Raw genomic sequence first — 19,823 nt, 5'->3', positions numbered from 1 at the left:
TATGTGTGAGGATAGATACTGTCCCTACTGGAATGATGTATTGTGGACCACTGAAGCAAGGGGATGGACAGCTAGCATACGTCAGCGTATAAAAGACCAAATTTCCATTTTTCAAGGCCCCTTCAGACCAAACTGTCAGGATAAAAATTGTAACCCAGTATATATAACAGTAAAACAAACTAAATGGTGGCAGGAAGTAAACGGGAAAACATATGAATTAAAAATGGACGGTAGGATCTTCGGAATGGGAATAAGTGTGAATGGCAAGGATCCCTTGGGCTGTTGCTTCCAGGTTAGAGTGGAACAAAATAAGAGGGTACCAGAGGAGATAGATCAGAATACTCAAACGCCACAGATCCAACCATTCACACCTCCTAATGACCCGAAGGTGGTTAGGGTAATAGAAATAGAAGATTTAAGACAAACTTTTGAAGTAGAAACAGGATATGGAGATACAAATGCCTTGGTAGAATGGGTAAAGTACACTGTTAAAAGTTTGAACAAAAGCAATTGCTATGCTTGTGCCTCCGGCAGACCAATAACCCAAGTGGTGCCCTTTCCGCTCGGGTGGGAACGAGACCGACGGGGCATGGAGTGCATGATTGCCCTATGTCAGGATAAGACGGCTTGGAAAAATGACAGCTGCACGTCATTGTCCCTGGTTTGGCCTCCCCTCAAGGCAAAGGATTTGAAGATACCTCCTGCATTCACCGCCACTGTTGGGAACCACACCACGTGTGTACACCGACAGGGTAAGGGCCTAGCCAAGAGCCTGGGAAAATTGGAAACATGTACCGAGGTTGAGAATGTAATCGAGACGAATGGGGAGGGAAACTACTCTTCACTGAGTGTTCCCAGAGCGGATTTGTGGTGGTATTGTGGGTGGAGGGAAAACCCTAAGGGCGATCCTGCCCCCAAAATGAAAGGGGACTTGCGCAATTGTTCAATTGGCTATCCCATTTACCCTGGCATTTGAGAAAGAGAGGGTGGTGAAAAGAGGAAGAAGCAAACGATCAGTCATAGAGGCTTCCTTTGATGACCGTATATACTTAGACTCTATAGGAATACCGAGGGGGGGGGGGGGGTGCCAGATGAATTTAAGGCCCGCAATCAGATCGGGGCCGGTTTTGAAATGACCCTCTTTTGGTGGGCTACCATTAACAAGAATGTGGACTGGATAAATTATATCTACTACAACCAACAGAGATTTGTAAACTATACCAGGGATGCAGTGAGAGGAATAGCCGAGCAATTGGATGCCACCAGTAGAATGTCTTGGGAAAACAGACTAGCACTCGACATGATTTTGGCAGAAAAAGGTGTGTGTGTGATGTTGGGAGGAAGGTGTTGTACCTTCATCCCAAACAATATGGCACCTGACGGGTCCATCACTCGGGCCCTGCAAGGATTAAGGACCTTAGCGGAAGAACTGGTGGAAAATGCTGGAGTAGATACATCCCTAACAGGATGGCTGGACTCCTGGTTTGGAAAATGGAAGGGAATGACTACATCAATTTTCACCTCCCTAATAACAGTGTTCGGCATATTCGTGGCAATTGGGTGTTGTATAATTCCGTGTGTAAGAGGATTGACCCAACGATTAATTGAAACGGCCTTGACAAGACAGATATCAATGGAAAAGAAAAAAGGAAACAGCGAGGATGTGTATTTACTAGATGAGGGAGAGCTGGATAATATGGATGGAGAGACGGATGTTGAAAAGGAAGCTGAAATAATGCTTAAAGAATTCGAGGACACACAATAAACGTTCTGGTAGAATGTAGAAGACAACAATGGTGAAAAGAAGAAAAGGGGGAATTGTGAGATATGGCATAATGTTGCTTCGACATGAAGCTGAATTGTAGAACCATAAGCAGGCTTTAAAGCAGGTTATAGTGTGCAAACATCAATCTTAACACAGAAACCACCGACGATACACAACATGGGACCGAAACAAGAAAGAACAAAGAAAGTGGCTTATCTGAACATAGCAGCAGTTAAGAAACTACCACATAGGCAAGAAATAGGAGACATAATCACATAACGTTGACAAAGGAAACATAATCACATAACATAATCAAGAGCGGGGGGGGGGGGGCGGGGGGGGGCGGGGGGGGGGCGGTACTGGGGGCTTTGGACAAACTGTATAAAATACATGCTGTAATTATGTTAAAGTGTGCCTGCTCAGCGACACCCTTTCTTGCAAGATCGATTAAAAGACGCTTCTTCAGAATTTGACTCGTGTAAAATTATTAAAGAGTGAGCTTCGTTTCTCACAGATACATCCTCAAAACAGCCAAACGTCAGAGAGGTAAATCCAGTCTCTGGCCGCTTCCAACACAGCAACACTTAAAAAGAAACTCCAACTCGTGAGAAAGGGAAAAAAATGTTGCTTATCTGAGCTTCAAATTGCTCCTGAAAACAAAACTAAAAACTGGAAAGCCCTGTGAAAAATTGCTGCACCACCAGCTCCCCCCACATATCATCTGACCCATCAATCACACCAAATCAATCTCTGCTTTGCAAACCCAAGGGATTATTAAAACCACTAAGACTGCATTTGTTCAGATTAAAATTTTGATTTAATTTTTTATTGTCACATGTATTAACATACAGTGGAAAGTATTGTTTCTTGCGCTACACAGACAAAACATATCGGTCATAGAGAAGGAAATGAGGGATTGCAGAATGTCTTGTTGCAGTCATCGCAAGGGTGCAGAGAAAGATCAACTGAGTGCAAGGTAAGTCGAATCAAAAGTCTGACAGCAGCAGGGAAGAAGCTGTTCTTGAGTTGGTTGGTACGTGACCTCAGAATTTTGTATGCATTTCCCGATGGAAGAAGGTGGAAGAGACAATGTCCGGGGTGTGTGGGGCCCTTAATTATGCTGGCTGCTTTGCCGAGGCAGCGGGAAGTGTGGACAGAGTCCATGGATGGGAGGCTGGTTTGCATGATGGATTGGGCTACATTCACGACCTTTTTTAGTTCCTTGCGGTCTTGGGCAGAGCAGGAGCCATACCAAGCTGTGGTGCCACCAGAAAAAAATACGTTCTATGGTGGATCTGTAAAAGTTGGTGAGAGTCGTAGCTAACATGCCAAATTTCCTTAGTCTTCTGCGAAAGTCGAGTTAGTGGGCTTTCTTCACTATAGTGTCTGCATGGGGGGACCAGGACAGGGTGTTGATGATCTGGACACCTAAAAACCTGAAGCTCTCGACCCTTTCTACTTCCTCCCCATTGGTGTAGACAGGGCCATGTTCTCCTTTACGCTTCCTGAAGTCAATGACAATCTCCTTCGTTTTGTTGACATTGAGGGAGAGATTATTGTTGCCACACCAGATTCTCTATCTCATTCCTGTACTCTGTCTCGTCATGGTTTGTGATCCGAACCACTTCAGTGGTGTCGTTAGTAAACCTGAAAATTGTATTGGAGAGGTATTTGGCCAGACAGTCAACAATATGATATCAATCATATTGCCTCAGTAACAATAAAGGACACATCCTGCAACAAACATGATTGAAATGTATTTCCTACGGGCACAGTATCATCACACCAAACAAAAATATGAGTCTGCCTCGCATTTTCCTTTACTTTTTCCGGTTAAGCATCTCGCCAATATGATTCCCAGTGATGAAGGTATGAATCTTCGCACAATCTGCGGCTGTACTGAGTATGAGAACCTGGCACAAACTTAAAATTTATAAATACTCCGAATCTTCGGGAGAGACATGGCATAATAGATTTAAAGGTAATGGGACAGAGACAGTGAGCAAATCGGAGGAAGAAAGCACAAGGAAGAAAATAATCATAAACCAATAATCAAAGTCCTACATTGAGAGAGGTTTTAAGTCAATTTGCTTTGAAAAATACGGCAGTAATGAAGTTACGAAGCATTTATTTATGCAATTGTTGGTTCCCTTTTGGAACTCACTTGCGCAAATACCAACAGTTATTTTACATGTGAAGATAACAGCCAGTCAACAAAACCAGTCCAAAATGTCATGAAGCAGCAGAAAAAAAATGCTAAGATCCCGGACAATATTTTGACTCCAGTAATGAAGGCTTGTACGCATTGATTGGTTGCACCTTTCACCGACCTGTTCCAATAAAACACGGGCATAAAAACATAGAAAATAGGTGCAGGAATACGCCATTCGGCCCTTCGAGTCTGCACCACCATTGGATATGATCATTATTGATCATGCAAATTTCAATATCCCACTCCTGCTTTCTCCCCATACCCCTTGATCCCCTTCGCTGGAATGGCCACATCCAGTTTCCACTTGAACATATTACTAACGGACTGGCCCCAACCGTTTTCCGTGGTTCACAGATTCACAACTGAGTGACGAAGTTCTTCTTCAGCTCAGTCCTGAATGGCTTACCCCTTATTTTTAAACTGTGACTCCGAGTTCTGGACTTCCTCAACATCGCAAACATTCTTCCCGCTCCTAGTCTGTCCAATGCCATCAGGATTTTATCGGATTCTGTGAGATCCCCTCTCATTCTTTTTTATTCCAGTGAGAACAAGCCCAGTCGACCCAGTCTCTCTTCACATTACAGCTGAGTTAAAATAACATGCAACAGGAAGTTTGTGGTCATTCTTTCGGACCGAGCAAAGGTGTTCCACAAAGCAGTAAGCCAATCTGCATTTAGTCTCTCCAATATAGAGGAGAATGCATTGGGAGCAGGAAATACAATAAACTAAGTTGAAGGAAGTGTGAGTGAAACGCTGCTTAGCCTGAATGGATACTGGGGGCCTTGTATAGTGTGGAGGTAAAGGGGCAGATGTTGCATCTTCTACAATTGCAGGGGTAGGTGCCCTGGAAAGGGGAAGGAGAGTTGGGTGTGTTGGAGGACTAGAATGCAGGGGGCAGTCCCTGTGGAATTTTGAGGGGGTGTGGAGGAGCAGGGGCGGTGAGGGGAGGATGCACTTAATGTTGGCAATATGCTGGAGTACGTACAAATAGCGGAAGGTGACCCTTTGAATCCGAAGTTGCTGAGTGAAAACTGAGGACAAAGGGGACCACATCATGGTTGTGTGAGGGAGGACAAGTGGTGAGGGCGACCACCTGCGAGAGATGGGTCAAACCTAGTTGCCTGCCCTCAATGCACCAGGAGGGGGGAGGAAGTGAGGGGAATGGGCGGGTGGGGCTTGCTTAAGGGAAAAAGCAGACATTTTAAAGGCACCATTTTCGAATGTGACATCATGAGAGAAGTCGTGATTGTGTTGCAGAAACTGGGAGAATAGTATTGAGTCTTTATCGGGAGTCCAATGTGAGGAGCTATAGTCCAGATAGCTATACAGTCACAACCAATGATAGTTCATGGTGCCACTAGTTGCAGAAGACTATTGTTGTCTCAAGGGTAGGTCCAGCTCTCACTGGCATTAGAGAGACACAGTTATCACTGGTGTAAATATAAGAGTATCAGGAATCCTGGAAGAACATGCTCCAATCTGGTGTAAGTGTTATGTAGCACAAGCACCATAGGACGATGGACATCCCTACATAACTGTTTTTTTGCTATTCGTCGAAGAGAAATACAATATCTCTTAATTCCACAGGATTAACATGTAAGAAGGAATTATTATATCCAACAGTCTATAGGAAAACGGAGACAGTTAAAACTGCTTAAAAAACAAACAAGTTACAATCGCTCCTGTCATTCACAATAGTGCAAGTTCTATTTTGCTGCCTGGTCTAGAGAAGTTGTGGTAATAGGAGTGAGTCAAGAACTGGAGAGGGACATTTTATGGAAAAGATGCTAACTCTACCCTGCCTGTGAGAATACTGAGAGGTTTGAAATTGTAAACATTATAAGAGAGGTAAACGTTGCTTGAAAGAAAGGTGAATTCTATTGTACTTTTATAATTTTATATATGCTAAGTTTTGCTCACAGGGTATGTTGCCTGACAAGGTTTGTATATTGAAGGGTTCCAGAAAGAATGACAGTCCTTGATGCACTCGAGTGGACTGCATTGCACAAGTCACAGTTTAAAACACTGTCAGTAATTTTCATGTTGCAATACTTCATGAGGTACGTCAACAAATATTATGAAAAAAGTACATTTTTTGTTAAAAAGTGCACTTTCAGCAGTACAATCAAAAGGTTAACTTTCAATCTAATACAAGCTAAATAAAAAGCAACGCCTGTTTGTTTATGATCTTTTGAATATCCTTTAAAAAAAACATTGTTCTCTTAATCGAACAAAACAAACTAAATAAGCTTGTTTATGTGCATGTGTTAAATGACTGTAAGTAATGTCAATGATGAATCCACATGATTGACTATCTCGGGGAATGATTAGTGTATAAATATACCATTCCTTCCAATGTCTCAGTGTTTTATTACTTCGAGGTTTCAAGTATCAATGTTACTCATCCATTCTCAGAAGAAAATCAAAAATGGGAAAACCTGTTATTCTGTTGGTAAAAGAGTTTTACTATCCAATCCTTGCAGCTATTGGTGTCCCTGGTGAGCTATCGTAACTTGTTTGTTTTCAAGCAGTTTTAACTGTCTCCGCTTTCCTATAGCCTGTTGGATATAATAAGTCTTTCTTGTATGTTAATCAGACGCTGGGACCCTACCTATTTTTTTTCTTTCAGGAAACCTGCTGACTATTGTGATTCTTTCTCGAGGCAAGTGTGGCCTTTCCAAATGTATCTCTACCATCATGTTGGCCATGGCAACAGCAGACCTGCTGGTCCTAATTATCAATGTAATGTTATATCATATTTTTAGTTATAATTTTGCATTTTCCTTTCTGCACCACACTCCCGTTTGTAAGTCCGTTCTTTACATGACAGCTGTTGCCCTTGATTTGTCTATTGGACTTACTGTCTTCTTCACATTTGACCGATTTGCAGTTATCTGCTGTCAGAAGTTCAAAGCAAAGCATTGCACCGAGAGATCTGCAGCTGTGGTAATAACAATCTTTTCTGTAATGATCTTTTTCAAGAATATCCCATTTTTCTTCGTATATGAATATCAGCAGATAATTAGCAAGATGCAGTGGGGTTGCCAGTCAAGTGTGGCTTTTTTTTCCTCACCCTCCGGTGCGGCGTTTTTCTGGTTTCACGCTGCTTGGGTACTGTGGCTTCCTTTTACTTTAATTGTCTTGTTGAATTGTTTGACAATCAGACGTATTATAGTGGCAAGCAGAGCCCGGAGGAAACTCCGGTTCCACGCAACTGAGGTACAGTCTGATCCCGAGATAAAGAAGCGGAGGAAATCCATCATTTTACTCTTCACTGTGTCGGGCAGTTTTTTACTGTTGTGGTTGCCAGTTGTCATTGGTGTTATAACTTCTAGACTGGTTAACATCAATTCTTACACAGGTGACCGCACAAACTCTCGATATATAGCCACAGAAACAGGAACTATGTTGAAGTTTTTGAGTTCCTGTCAAAATACGTGCATTTATGCAGCGACCCAGAGGAAATTCCGGGAAGAGCTCAAGAAGATGTTTAAATCTCCCTATACACTAATTCTGCGCGTTATTAATATTAAAGGAGCGACAATATCTAGCTCCAGCTGAAACAGTAGAATTCATTTCCAGCTTAGTTTGTAACTTTCGCTCCTCAAGTGGTTCCTGCAGAGCACCAAAGATGTGCAACTGCGTTCATCCACTTGTGGTACTCAGCGCCAGTATAGACTATGAGTTTTCCACAGCTCATTTGCTGACACTTGCAACCAATTAAAGATATACCACATTCAATGTTAAATGTGTCCGTGATGAAGAATTGAATATTTGATCGCATATGTTTGGATGTAATTGTGTTCGACCTGGAATTTGTTTTTACTCTGCAGTTGGACGGTTGAGATGCATGCAAGAATATTGATGGAAATGAGGGACCAAAGTGGGGAGAAGGGGGCAGGGCGAGGTGTAGTCCAAATTCCCAATTATCCTCAAATCATGAGGAAAATTATAACTGCAATGCCCTTGTTCACAAAATGATGCAAAGATAAATCCAGCACGGAAACATTAGATAAGCCTCGATGATTGGGAAGCTTTGAAAAACAATAATTCAAGAAATAACTGGTGAATAAATGATAAACAAGGGGGGTCAGCACGATTTCTTTTTGAAAGGGAAACCTGCTTAACTAAACTGATTGAATTTATTTTTTGCTGGGGTGACAGTGAGGCTACATCAGTGTAATTATGTTGATGTAATATGCACAAACGTTCAAAAAGCAGTTGATGCAATGCTGCATAGCAGAGCAGAACTGTGAGCAGTTAGAACGCATGGAATAAAAATGTCAGTTGCAACATGGAAAATAAACTGGCTGATTTTCAGTTAATATTAACTCTTAATAGTTGCATTCATACAGCAAAAATGCTTACGCACAGGACTCGGCGTTATAAACTAATTATAGATTATAATGAACTAAATCTTGTTAGGTGGGGCAGAATTTCAATTGGTCGTTATTAACTAATGTTAACTCGGCTAACCCAGGCAGAGTTATGTAATCGGAGCCCCTTACTGCGAGCACACCGCCCATGTGCCTGCTGCACAACACGTGTACCACCAACACTGTACTCGAACATCCTCATTTTCTTTAGGAATCCATCCATGTCCCCACCTACTACCCCGCACCCCTCTCCCCTCCCCCCTCCTCTCGCCCCCTCCCCCTCCCCTCCCCCTCCCCCCTCCCCTCCCCCTCCTCCCTCTCCTCCTCTCCACCTCCCCTCCCCTCCACCCACCACCACCACGTCCGGTATGGTGCCTCCTCCATCCTTTATGAGAATTCGAGGCTGTTGTGCTTCTTCAATTGTGATATCGTGCACATACCTGATTGTCAGGACAGCGCCAAGCGGCTGCTTGTCCAGCTGCTTTTATTCCAAACCTTTGTCTCGACATTCCTGTGACTTGGTGCCATTTTCAGACGGAAATAGGAGGAGGCGAAATCCTTACATTCTTGCGAGCAGCCCTCTTCGATCAGCGGCAAATATTCTCGCTCTTTCTGCGGACTGAATGATGATAAAATGGGATCATTATTGATCATTTCAATGCGGACAAAAATGCTCTCAACTTCTGACAGATGATGTTTTGAACATGTGTCCTCTCTTCTGACAATATCAATGTAGTTTCTTTATATTGTTTTGAGTCAAAACGATAGTTGTGATCTTTCATTCCCCAGAGAATGAAAACAACGAAAATAATTTAAGTGAAGGAAAATAGACCACGATTACTGAGAATGCTGCGATGCTCTACCTGCACTTTATTCTATAAAGTTCAAGGTGTCAGCTTCCAAAACAAAAGTTAACCCCTACATGTTAACCATTCAATATCGAGACAGCACATAAGAACACAATTAGAAACTGGAGTTTGAATAGATGATAGGACACATTGACATTCAGTAAGATCTTTTGTTTTAGAAATAAAATATAACTTGCGTTGCGTAAAGCTCGTCTATTTTTATCATATATCAGCACATTGCGGAAGGAAACTATTCTGAATTGATAATGTTTCACAAAAGATCGACAATGAAGATCCGTTTTGCTTCCAATAGAGTCGCTGGTTATGAGGTACAGTATCTGGATGGCTCTATGGTACACATTTGCCGGATCAGTTTACTTAAACAGATACAATCCATTCAAGGCTGCATGTGTATGCAGTGCGGTTTTGTTTTGGGGACTAAAGTCTCAGGCGACTCCTAACCGGAAATTTAAATATCACTGTTTGTAGAAATTTGAAATGCACAATGTTCCTGCTGAAAAAGGCTCACAGACTCAATATTTCATTATGTCAATGCCCACGTTACAAGCAGTTAACAGAATCAGTTCGAATGGTAGCTGTCTGTGGGTTTCTAATAATGAGATAATTCAATTTTGAGAATAACACGACAAAATTGGGAATGTGTACGATAATAAGCATCATGAATTCCAGATTGGAATTGAAACAGAGTTCAGTGAGAGAAGATATCGTTCCATCATTCTAGTCTCATTCCGAGATAACTGAAGAAAGCCCGCAGCCCCTCCAGTTCCCCTGTTCATGGTTACTTCCAGTAAGGATTTGGAAACCTGTGTATTGTCACACGAATGTGAAGTAAACCCCAGATTGTTCTTCTGCTTTTGCCTGGTAAAACTTTCCTGACTTGGCTGAGTATCCCTGCCTGTTACACAGGGGACCTGGGTTCGATTCCACATCAGGGATTTCCACACCGTGGATACTTCATTGCAATGAAAAATAGTCCATGAATTTGGCTATATACTTTTAATTTGAAATTGGTTGATAAGTATGGAGAGAACAGATAACTAGAGCATTCTATCAGCGGCAGGCAGAGTCAAGAATAGTGTTTCTTTTTCACACAGGATCCGGGGTTATGCGAGACCCAAGTAGAAGGGCCCTTCACATCAACGGCCATGTCAGATTTCCATTGTGTCTCATTACAGAAACGGACTCTTTCACCTAACCTGGGCTGAATCATAATTTCTGTAAAATCAGTGAATTATTTCTTCAGTTAGCTGAAATAAAATATTTAAAAACGAGAGGAATCCGCCATCATCGGGGGAGTAACGAGTATCTCGTAAAGAATTACCATGTAACGCGAGACAGTAACTTTAATTGTAATCTCTGCCATTGTTATTTTTTCCTTTTTTTCTCCTCATTCTCTGACAACAGCTATTCATGATCCCGGCTCCCACCCATCCACACACCCGCAGTCCCCACGCCACATGTTTCATTTCTTTGTTGATCCCATTTCCTCTCCCTCTGACCTTGTCCCATTGTTGACACTTTTTCTCACTGAATCTCTCCTGCCCTCCACTCCATCACATATTTCGCTTTTTGTTCTTCTTTCCACCCTGCATCTGCGGTCCAAGAACAGCTCCTCCTCACACGTGGTAGGCATATTACCACTCACAGAGACACAGACAGCTCATCAGTACATACAGCAATTGCCCTTCATCAGATGAAATAACTCTGTTCCTTTCTCCACAGGCATTGCCTGAACTGTTGAGTATTTCCAGAATTTTCTGTTTTTATTTCATGTAGAGTCTCAACTTGTTCAGAAGGCACGCATGTTACCTGATCACAACACACATTCTCACGTTTTCAAGTTTATCCCGAGTTTAAAAAAAACACACAGACCTGGTGAAATGCGACTTGTATGTTATTAAATGAAAACTACAGCTGAACGGCCAACTCCTGGTCTTATCTCTTATGTTCTTATTGCAAGCTGAATGCAATATATATATAGGCAAGTTTTATTGAAGTTGTACAAGGCCATAGTCAGACAGCATCTGGAGTAATGTGTACAGCGTTTGTCCCTGAGGTTAAGAAAGTGTAGAATTCTATGAGTACCAGTTCAAAGAAATTTAACTTGACTGATTCTTGGAATTGGAGGGGTTATGATTTGATTTATTATTGTCACATGTATTAACATACAGTGAAAAGTATGGTTTTCATGCGTGCAGTACAGATAAAACACACCGTTCGTAGGGAAGGAAACGAGAGAGTGCAGAATGTAGTGTCACAGTCATAGTTCGGGTGCAGAGAAAGATCAACTTAATGCAAGGTAAGTCCATTCAGAAGTCTGACAGCAGCATGGATGAAGCTGTTCTTGAGTCTGTTGGTGCGTGACCTCAGACTTTTGTACCTTTTTCTCGAAGGAAGAAGGTGGAAGAGAGAATGCCTGGGCTGCGTGGGGTCCTCAATTATGCTGGCTACTTTGCCGAGGCAGAGGGAAGTGTAGACAGAGTCACTGGAAGGAGGCTGGTTGTATGAAGGATTGGGCTACATTCACGACCTTTTGTAGTTCCTTGCAGTCTTGGGCAGAGCAGGAGCCATACCAAGGTGTGATACAACCAGAAAGAATGCTTTCTATGGTGCATCTGTAAACGTTGGTGAGAGTCGTAGCTGACATGCCGAATTTCCTTCGTCTTCTGCGAAAGTACAGTTGGTGGGCTTTCTTAACTATAGTGTCGGCATCAGGGGAGCAGGACAGGTTGTTGGTGATCTGGAAACCTAAAAACATGAAGCTCTCGACCCTTTCTACTTTGTCCCCATTGATGTAGATAGGGGCATGTTCTCCTTTACGCTTCCTGAATTCAATGATAATCTCCTTCATTTTGTTGACATTGAGGGAGAGTTTATTGTTGCCACACCAGTTCACCAGATTCTCTATCTCATTCTTGCACGAAGAACAAAGAACAAAGAAAATTACAACACAGGAACAGGCCCTTCGGCGCTCCACGCCTGCAACGACCATGCTACCCGACTTAACTAAAACCCCCTACCTTTCCAGGGACCATATCCCTCTGTTCAAGTACTTGTCAAAAAGCCCCTTAAAAGTCACGACCGTATCCGCTTCCACTACTTCCTCCGGCGATGAGTTCCAGGAAAGCACTACTCTCTGTTAAAAATCTGCCTCGTACATCTCCTTTAAACCTTGACCCTCGCTCCTCAAACCTATGCCCCCTCGTAATTGACTGTTCACCCTGGGAAAAAAAAACTTCTGACTATCCACTCTGTCCATGCCTCTCATAATCTTGTCGACTTCTATCAAGTCTCCCCTCAACCTCTGTTGCTCCAGTGAGAACAAACCAAGTTTCTCCAACCTCTCCTCATAGCTGATGCCCTCCATGCCAGGCAGAATCCTGGTAAATGACTTCTGTACCCTCTCCAAAGACTCCACTGGTAGTGTGGCGACCAGAATTGAACACTATATTCTAAGTGCGGCCTAACTAAGGTTCTATAAAGCTGCAACATGACTTGCCAATTTTTAAACTCAATACCCTGGCCAATGAAGGTAAGAATGCCGTATGCCTTCTTGACTACCTTCTCCACCTGCATTGCCAGTTTCAGTGACCTGTGTACCTGTACACCCAGATCCCTTTGCCTATCAATACTCTTAAGGGTTCTGCCATTTACTGTATATTTCCTATCTGTATTCGAACTTCCAAAATGCATTACCTCACATTTGTCCGGATTGAACTCCATCTGCCATCTCTCTGCCCACGTCTCCAACTGATCTATATCCTGCTGTATCCTCTGATGGTCCTCATCGCTATCCACAAATACACCAACCTTTGTGTCATCTGCAAACTTGCCAATCAATCCAGTAACATTTTACTCCAAATCATTTATATATATTACAAACAGCAAAGGTCCCAGCACTGATCCCCGAGGAACACCACTTGTCACAGCCATCCATTGAGAAACACACCCTTCCACTGCTACCCTCTGTCTTCTTTGAATGAGCCACTTTTGTATCGACCTTGCTAGCTCACCTCTGATCCCATGCAACTTCACCTTCTGCACTCGTCTGCCATGAGGCACCTTGTCAAAGGCCTTACTGAAGTCCATGCAGACAACATCTACTGCCCTACCCTCGTCAATCATCTTCGTCACTTCCTCGAAAAACTCGATCAAGTTCGTGAGACACGACTTCCCCTTCACAAAACCATGTTCCCTCTCACTAGTGCGTCCACGAATATTTCCAAGTGGGAATAAATCCTGTCTCGGAGAATCATCTCCAATAATTTCTCTACCAATGATGTAAGGCTCACTGGCCTGTAATTACCTGGATTATTCTTGCGAACCTTCTTAAACAAACGAACAACATTGGTTGTTCTCCGATCCTCTGGGACCTCCCCTGTAGCCAGTGAGGATACAAAGATTTCTCTCAAGGCTGCAGTAATTTTCCCCTTTGCTTCTCTCAGTATTCTGGAGTATATCCCATCAGGCCCTGGGGACTTGTCTACCTGAATGTTTCTCAAGAACCCCATTACCTCCTCCTTTTTGATCTCAACATGACTCAAACTATCTACACATCCTTTCCCAGACTCATCATCCACCAAGTCCTTCTCTTTGGTGAATACTGACGCAAAGTACTCATTTAATACCTCACCCATTTCCTCTGCCTCAACACATAGATTCCCTCCCTTGACTGGGCCAACCCGCTCCCTGGCTACCCTCTTGCTCTTCATATATATGTATAAAAAGCCTTGGGATTTTCCTTACTCCTGCTGGACAATGCTTTTGCATGGCCCCTTTTAGCCCTTCTTACTCTTTGCTTCAGTTTCTTTCTACTTTCCTTGTATTCCACACTTGGTTCCTATGTTCCCAGCCTCCAAGCTTTGACAAATGCTTCCTTTTTCTCTTTGACTAGGCTCACAATATCTCTCGTTAAACAAGGTTCCCAAAACTTGCCATACTTATCCTTTATCCTGACAGGAATGTGCCGGTCCTGAATCCCTATCAACTTACACTTGAAAGCCTCCCACATGCCAGATGTTGTTTTGCCCTCAAACATCTTCCCCCAATCTATACTCTTCAGTTCCTGCCTAATATTATTGTAATTAGCCTTCCCCCAATTCCGCACTTTAACTTGAGGACTACACTGATCTTTATCCATCAGTACCTCAAAGCTTACTGAACTGTGGTCACTGTTCCCAAACTCTCCCCTGCTAAAACATCGATCACCTGGCCGGTGTCATTCCCCAATACCAGGTCCAGCACGGCCTCTTCCCGAGTTGGACCATCTACATACTGTTTCAGGAAGCCCTCCTAGATGTTTCTTACAAAATTCTGCCCCATCTACGCTGGGCACTAAGTGAATCCCAGTCAATATAGGGGAAATCAAAATCTCTCACCACAACAACCCTGTTACTTTTACACCTTGCCAAAATCTGTTTACATATCTGTTCCTCAATCTCCCGCTGGCAGTTGGGTGGCCTTCAGTAAACCTCCAAATTGTGACGACACCTTTCCTATTCCTGAGCTCTACCCATATTGCCTTGCTCTATGAACCCTCCAAGGTATCCTTCCGGAGTACAGCTGTGACATTGTCCTTAACCAGTAGTGCATCTCCCCCACCCCTTTTACATCCCCCTCTATCCCACCTGAAATATCTGTATCCTGGAATGTTAAGCTGCCAATCCTGTCCTCCCCTTAACCAAGTCTCTGTCACGGCAACAACATTGTAGTTCCTAGTACTAATCCAAGCTATAAGTTAATCTGCATGACCTGTTACACTTTGCGCATTGAAACAAATGCACTTCAGTCCACCAGACCCTCTCTGATTAGCAATTCCTCTCTGCCTACTGTTTCTCTGAGTCTTACTGTCCCTACACTCTGGTTCCCCTTCAGCTAATTCACATTTGCTTTGATTCCCAACCCCTGCCAAACTAGTTTAAATCCCCCCGTGTGACACGAGCAAACCTCCCGGCTAGAATATTTGTGCCCTGCCAGTTTAGATGCAACCCATCCTTCTTGTGCAGATCCCATCTGCCCCAATCGTCCAGATATCTGAAACCCTCCCTCCTACACCAGCTGTTTAGCCACGTGTTGACCTGTACTATCTTCCTATTCCTATCCTCACTAGCACGTGGCACAGGGAGTAATCCTGAGATTACAACCATAGAGGTCCTTCTTTTTAACGTCCTACCTCATTCCCTAAACTGCTGCTGCAGGACCTCATCACTCTTCCCGCCTCTGTCGTTAGTACCAATATGTACCGCGACCTCTGGCTATTCAGCCTCTCCCTTCAGAAAGCTTCCTGAACGTTCAGAGACATCCTGGACCCTGGCACCAGGGAGGCAACATACCATCCTGGAGTCTCTTTCACGTCCACAGAAACGCCTATCTGCACCCCTAACTATAGAGTCCCCTAAAACTATTGCTCTCGTCCTCTTTGTTTCTCCCTGCTTAACAGCAGAGCCAGCTGTGGTGCCACTGCTTTGGCTACTGCTGCTGATATCCCCTGATAGGCCATCCACCTCAACAGTATCCAAAACGATATAATTGCTAGAGAGGGGGACGACCACAGGAGACTCTGGCACTGACTGACTGCCCCTTCTGGTGGTCACCCATCCATCTGCCTGCACCTTCGGTGTGACCACGTCTCTAAAGCTTCTATCTATGACGCTTTCCGACTCCTTCGTGCTCCTAAGTGCGTCCAACTGCTGCTCCAACCTATCCATGCGGTCTGTAAGGAGCTGCAATTGGGTGCACTTCCTGCAGACATAGTCGCCCGAGACGCTGGAAGTGTCACGGATCTCCCACATCTCAGAAGTACAGCACTTAACCCCGCTGACTGACATTTCGAGCACCAATTAAATGATTTGAACAAATGTTTAAAATTCTTACCTTCACTTTGTTCTGTCATTGTTTGAGAGCCAACCCACTACAGTGTTGTCGTCAGCAATCTTGAAGGTCGAATTGGAGTGGAATTTGGCCGCACAGTCATAGTTGTATCAGGATCAGAGTAGGGGGCTGAGAACACAGCCTTGTGGGGCACTGGTTTTGAGGATGTTAGTGGAGGAGGTGTTGTTGCGATCCTTACTGATTGTGATCTGTGAGTTAGGAAGTTCAGGATCCAGTTGCAGATGGAGGAAAAGTTGAGCTGGTTGTGCTGGTACCCATTGGATTTCAGAAGCCTGAGAGCTGACGTTATTGAAACATGTGGGTTCCTCAGGGGATTTGACATGGCGGATGCTGAGAGGACGCTTCCCCTTAAGTAAAACTAGAAGTAAGGGAAAAACAAAAGTCTGTCGATGTTGAAACAAATGTATAAAATGCTGGGTCAGCTCAGCAAGTCTGAGAGGATCTGTGAAGAGCGAATAGAGCCAACTTCTCGAGTGTGGTTGACCCTCTGTCAGAGCTCGAGACTAAGAAAGTAGGATGAGATTTATACTGTGCAGGTGAGGGGGGTGATGGCAGGGTAGTTGTGTAATTGACAAAGATGCCATTGACAAAAAGATAAAGCGAATGTAAATGGTAAATGTAAATATATATAGACTGAGAATGGTGCTAATAGTATCCATGAAGAGATTGGAATTTGTAAATGGAAGAACAAAAGTATGGCGTATCAAAGGACAGCCTGTGGAGTATGGCAGGTGGGCGGGGACGACAAGATGGACAGCGATTTTTGCAAGTGGAAAAATGAAATTATAGAAGAACTTATATTTTAAAATACACAATATAAAGTCATAAAATGGATTAATAAGAGGAAAAGCAATGAAATAAAATGAAATAAAAGGGATAGGGTGAAAGTGGAGGAGAGTTCGTGCTCTGAAGTTGTTGAACTCGATGTTCAGTCCGAAAGTGCTTTGTCCGAAGATGAGGCGATGTTCCTCTGGTTTCACTGGGCTTTACTGGGACGTTGTAACAATCCAAGAACGGACATGTGAGCAAGAGAGCAGGATAGTCTGTTGAAATTCCTTCGGTTGTCCTTTGATACTCCAAACCTTCGTTCTTCCATTTACACATTCCGACTCTTAATGGACACTATTACCACCATTCTCAGCCTTTATAAACACCATTTATATTCCCTTTTGTCTTTTGGCTATGACATCTTGGCAAATTAGACAAACACTCCCTCCCACACCCTTACAGTATAAATCTCATCCTGTTTTCTTTTCCTTTTGCTCTGATGAAGGGTCATCCAAACTCGAAACATTAGCTCTATTCGCTCTCCACAGATGCAATCAGACCTGTTGAGATTTTCCAGCATTTTCTGTTCCTGTATAAGCAAGGGACTCTGGTTAGAAAAATATGCGTGTCCAATGTAGGAGTCATATGAGGAGAAATTTATTTTTCAGAGGATCGTTGGTCTAATTTTCTTCTCCAGAGACTAGTGGGGGAAGGGTCGTCGAATATATTCAAAGGCTGAGTTAAGGTATTTTGTGATTGACAAGGGAATCAGTGGTAACGGGAACCGACTGGAAATGGAGCTGAGCTACAATCAGATCAGCCATGATCGTATAAAATCATGGAGAAAGCTCGAGGGGCTGAATGGCCTCCTGCTCCTAGTTATTCTGTACTTATTTGAACATCTCCTTCAGACAACTCTCCATGATTGTGTTGCATATTCAAGCTCTATGTTTTATGATCACCAGAGGCTGTCTTGTTTTACTCATTCATGGGATGTGTGCATCGCTGACTCGACAGGCATTTATTACCCATCTCTTTGTGATGGTCGTGGTGAACTGCCTTCTTGAACTGCTGCTGTCGCTGAAGTGTAGGTACACCCACAGTGCTGTTATGAGGGTATTCCAGGATTTTGATCCAGCAACAGTGAAGAGATAGCAATATATTTTCAACTCAGAATGGCGAGTTACTTTGACGGAAACCTTCAGGTGGTGATGTTCCCAGGTATCTGTTGCCCTTGGCTTTCTCGATGGTAGTGGCCGGAGGTTTGGAAGGCACTGCCGAAGGAAACTTGTTGAATTCCTGCAGTACTTCATGCAGATGGTACACATTGTTGCCATTCATTCGGCTACTCACTCTTTCAATTCCACAAGCTATTTGCCTTCAAGCCTCCTTGCTCCAGCACTTTGTCTTTCATTGGAGTAAGGGTGGCAAGATCTGGATGCTTCCACTCTTTTTGGTTTGTAACCAGGTGTGGTGTGCTCTCGTCTCTAAACACAGCAATTTCCATTGTTACTCACCCATCAAAGTTGCACACAACTGTCTCTGCTGGTGGCACCCTGACCGTCCATAATGGCAGCACAGGCATTCGACCATTCAGTCTCGGCAGTGCAGGATTAAACTCTCACTGACTGGGACCCTCCAGAGAGGCTGACATTGCTCTGACAGTCAAAGCTGCTGCCTTGGCATTGCCAATTGCAGGGTGGGGATGACCTTTCTACTAATTGCACTTTCATCCTCAGTGATATGTCAGGCTACATCTTAATATTGTGTGCTGCACTCACCTTGCCAGAACATATCCTTTTATTCAGCCTTTTGGAACACTTCAACCACATGCCCCACATATGCTCACCACCTCAATAATCTCCTTTCAGACTTGCTTGGATTGAGGAGATGACCTTTTCTTCGCATCCTAAGGGAACATGACCTCCATCCGACCCTAAGCAGCCTGGAGGTGAATCTCCAGGGAGGCATAATTGATCGAGAATTAACTTTTTATTTGCTTTTGAGCCTTCGTACCTTCCGGTAAATTTATGGTCATTATTTCTGCTCCACCAGAAACTGTTCTCGAGCTGTTGACCATCCCATGCCCCTCACGACTGACTCATGATAAGGACATGGAAATGCTGTGCTGTTGTCTTGCCCCATCATTCCTTTTTCTCATTTAATCACTCCTGCACTTTCATCTTGTTCTTTCCTTTCCCACATGCCACCCAGATGCCATTACTTAAATCCTGCCAATCGCTGCTATTTCTTAGTTCTAATGAAAGCTCAAACTTTAACGGTGTCTCTCTTCACAAATAATTGCCTCAGCTGCTGAGTATTTCCATTCTAGTGTATTCATATTTCATTTACAGCATTAATAGTATTTCTTCATCTGCATCAATGGAACTTCTGCTTTTTGAATGTCTCACATTGTACATTATTATTCCTGTCATTTTTTCCCTCTGATCCGCAGTCTACATGATAATGATCTCACAGATTCTTGTGCTGAGGATCTCGCCTTGGCTCTCAGTACAAACCAGTCACTGTTATAGCTCAACCTGGGATCAAACCTCTTCACAGACCGACCTATCTCTGCTCTCCGCCACCTAATAGTGCCCTGCAAGAATTTGGAGTGAATCCAGTGAGTATTTGTATTTATTTAGCATAATAATTAATATATAAATGTGATTTTTTTAAAAAATGGCCTGAATCTTCCAAGCAGCAGCAATGACGAGTAGATTGCTGCTATACGTGAAGATTCCCCCAACCTGAAACAGCTGCATGTTACTTCCAGGATCTTCAATGCAGTGACACGAGGGAGCTCCACTGGAGCAGAATAGAGTTGGGGAGGAGAGGGCATATGCCCTATTTACAGCACCAGCTGTCAAATGATAAGGTTAATGGCTTGGGCTTTGAATTAATATTTGTAAATGTTTTAGTTAATGAGTTGCTGAGTGGTA

At 43.4% G+C, this 19,823-nt stretch overlaps 1 pseudogene; it reads left to right on the top strand.

Annotated features, from left to right (window-relative positions):
- Positions 1-244: 244 nt before the first annotated feature.
- Positions 245-1,765, top strand: LOC144505392 (uncharacterized; annotated as a pseudogene).
- Positions 1,766-19,823: the final 18,058 nt, after the last annotated feature.

Source organism: Mustelus asterias, chromosome 16 (assembly GCF_964213995.1).
Source record: "Mustelus asterias chromosome 16, sMusAst1.hap1.1, whole genome shotgun sequence".
NCBI lineage: Eukaryota > Metazoa > Chordata > Chondrichthyes > Carcharhiniformes > Triakidae > Mustelus > Mustelus asterias.
The sequence above is the reverse complement of the archived record's forward strand: the minus strand, read 5'-3'. Positions and strand labels throughout refer to the sequence as shown.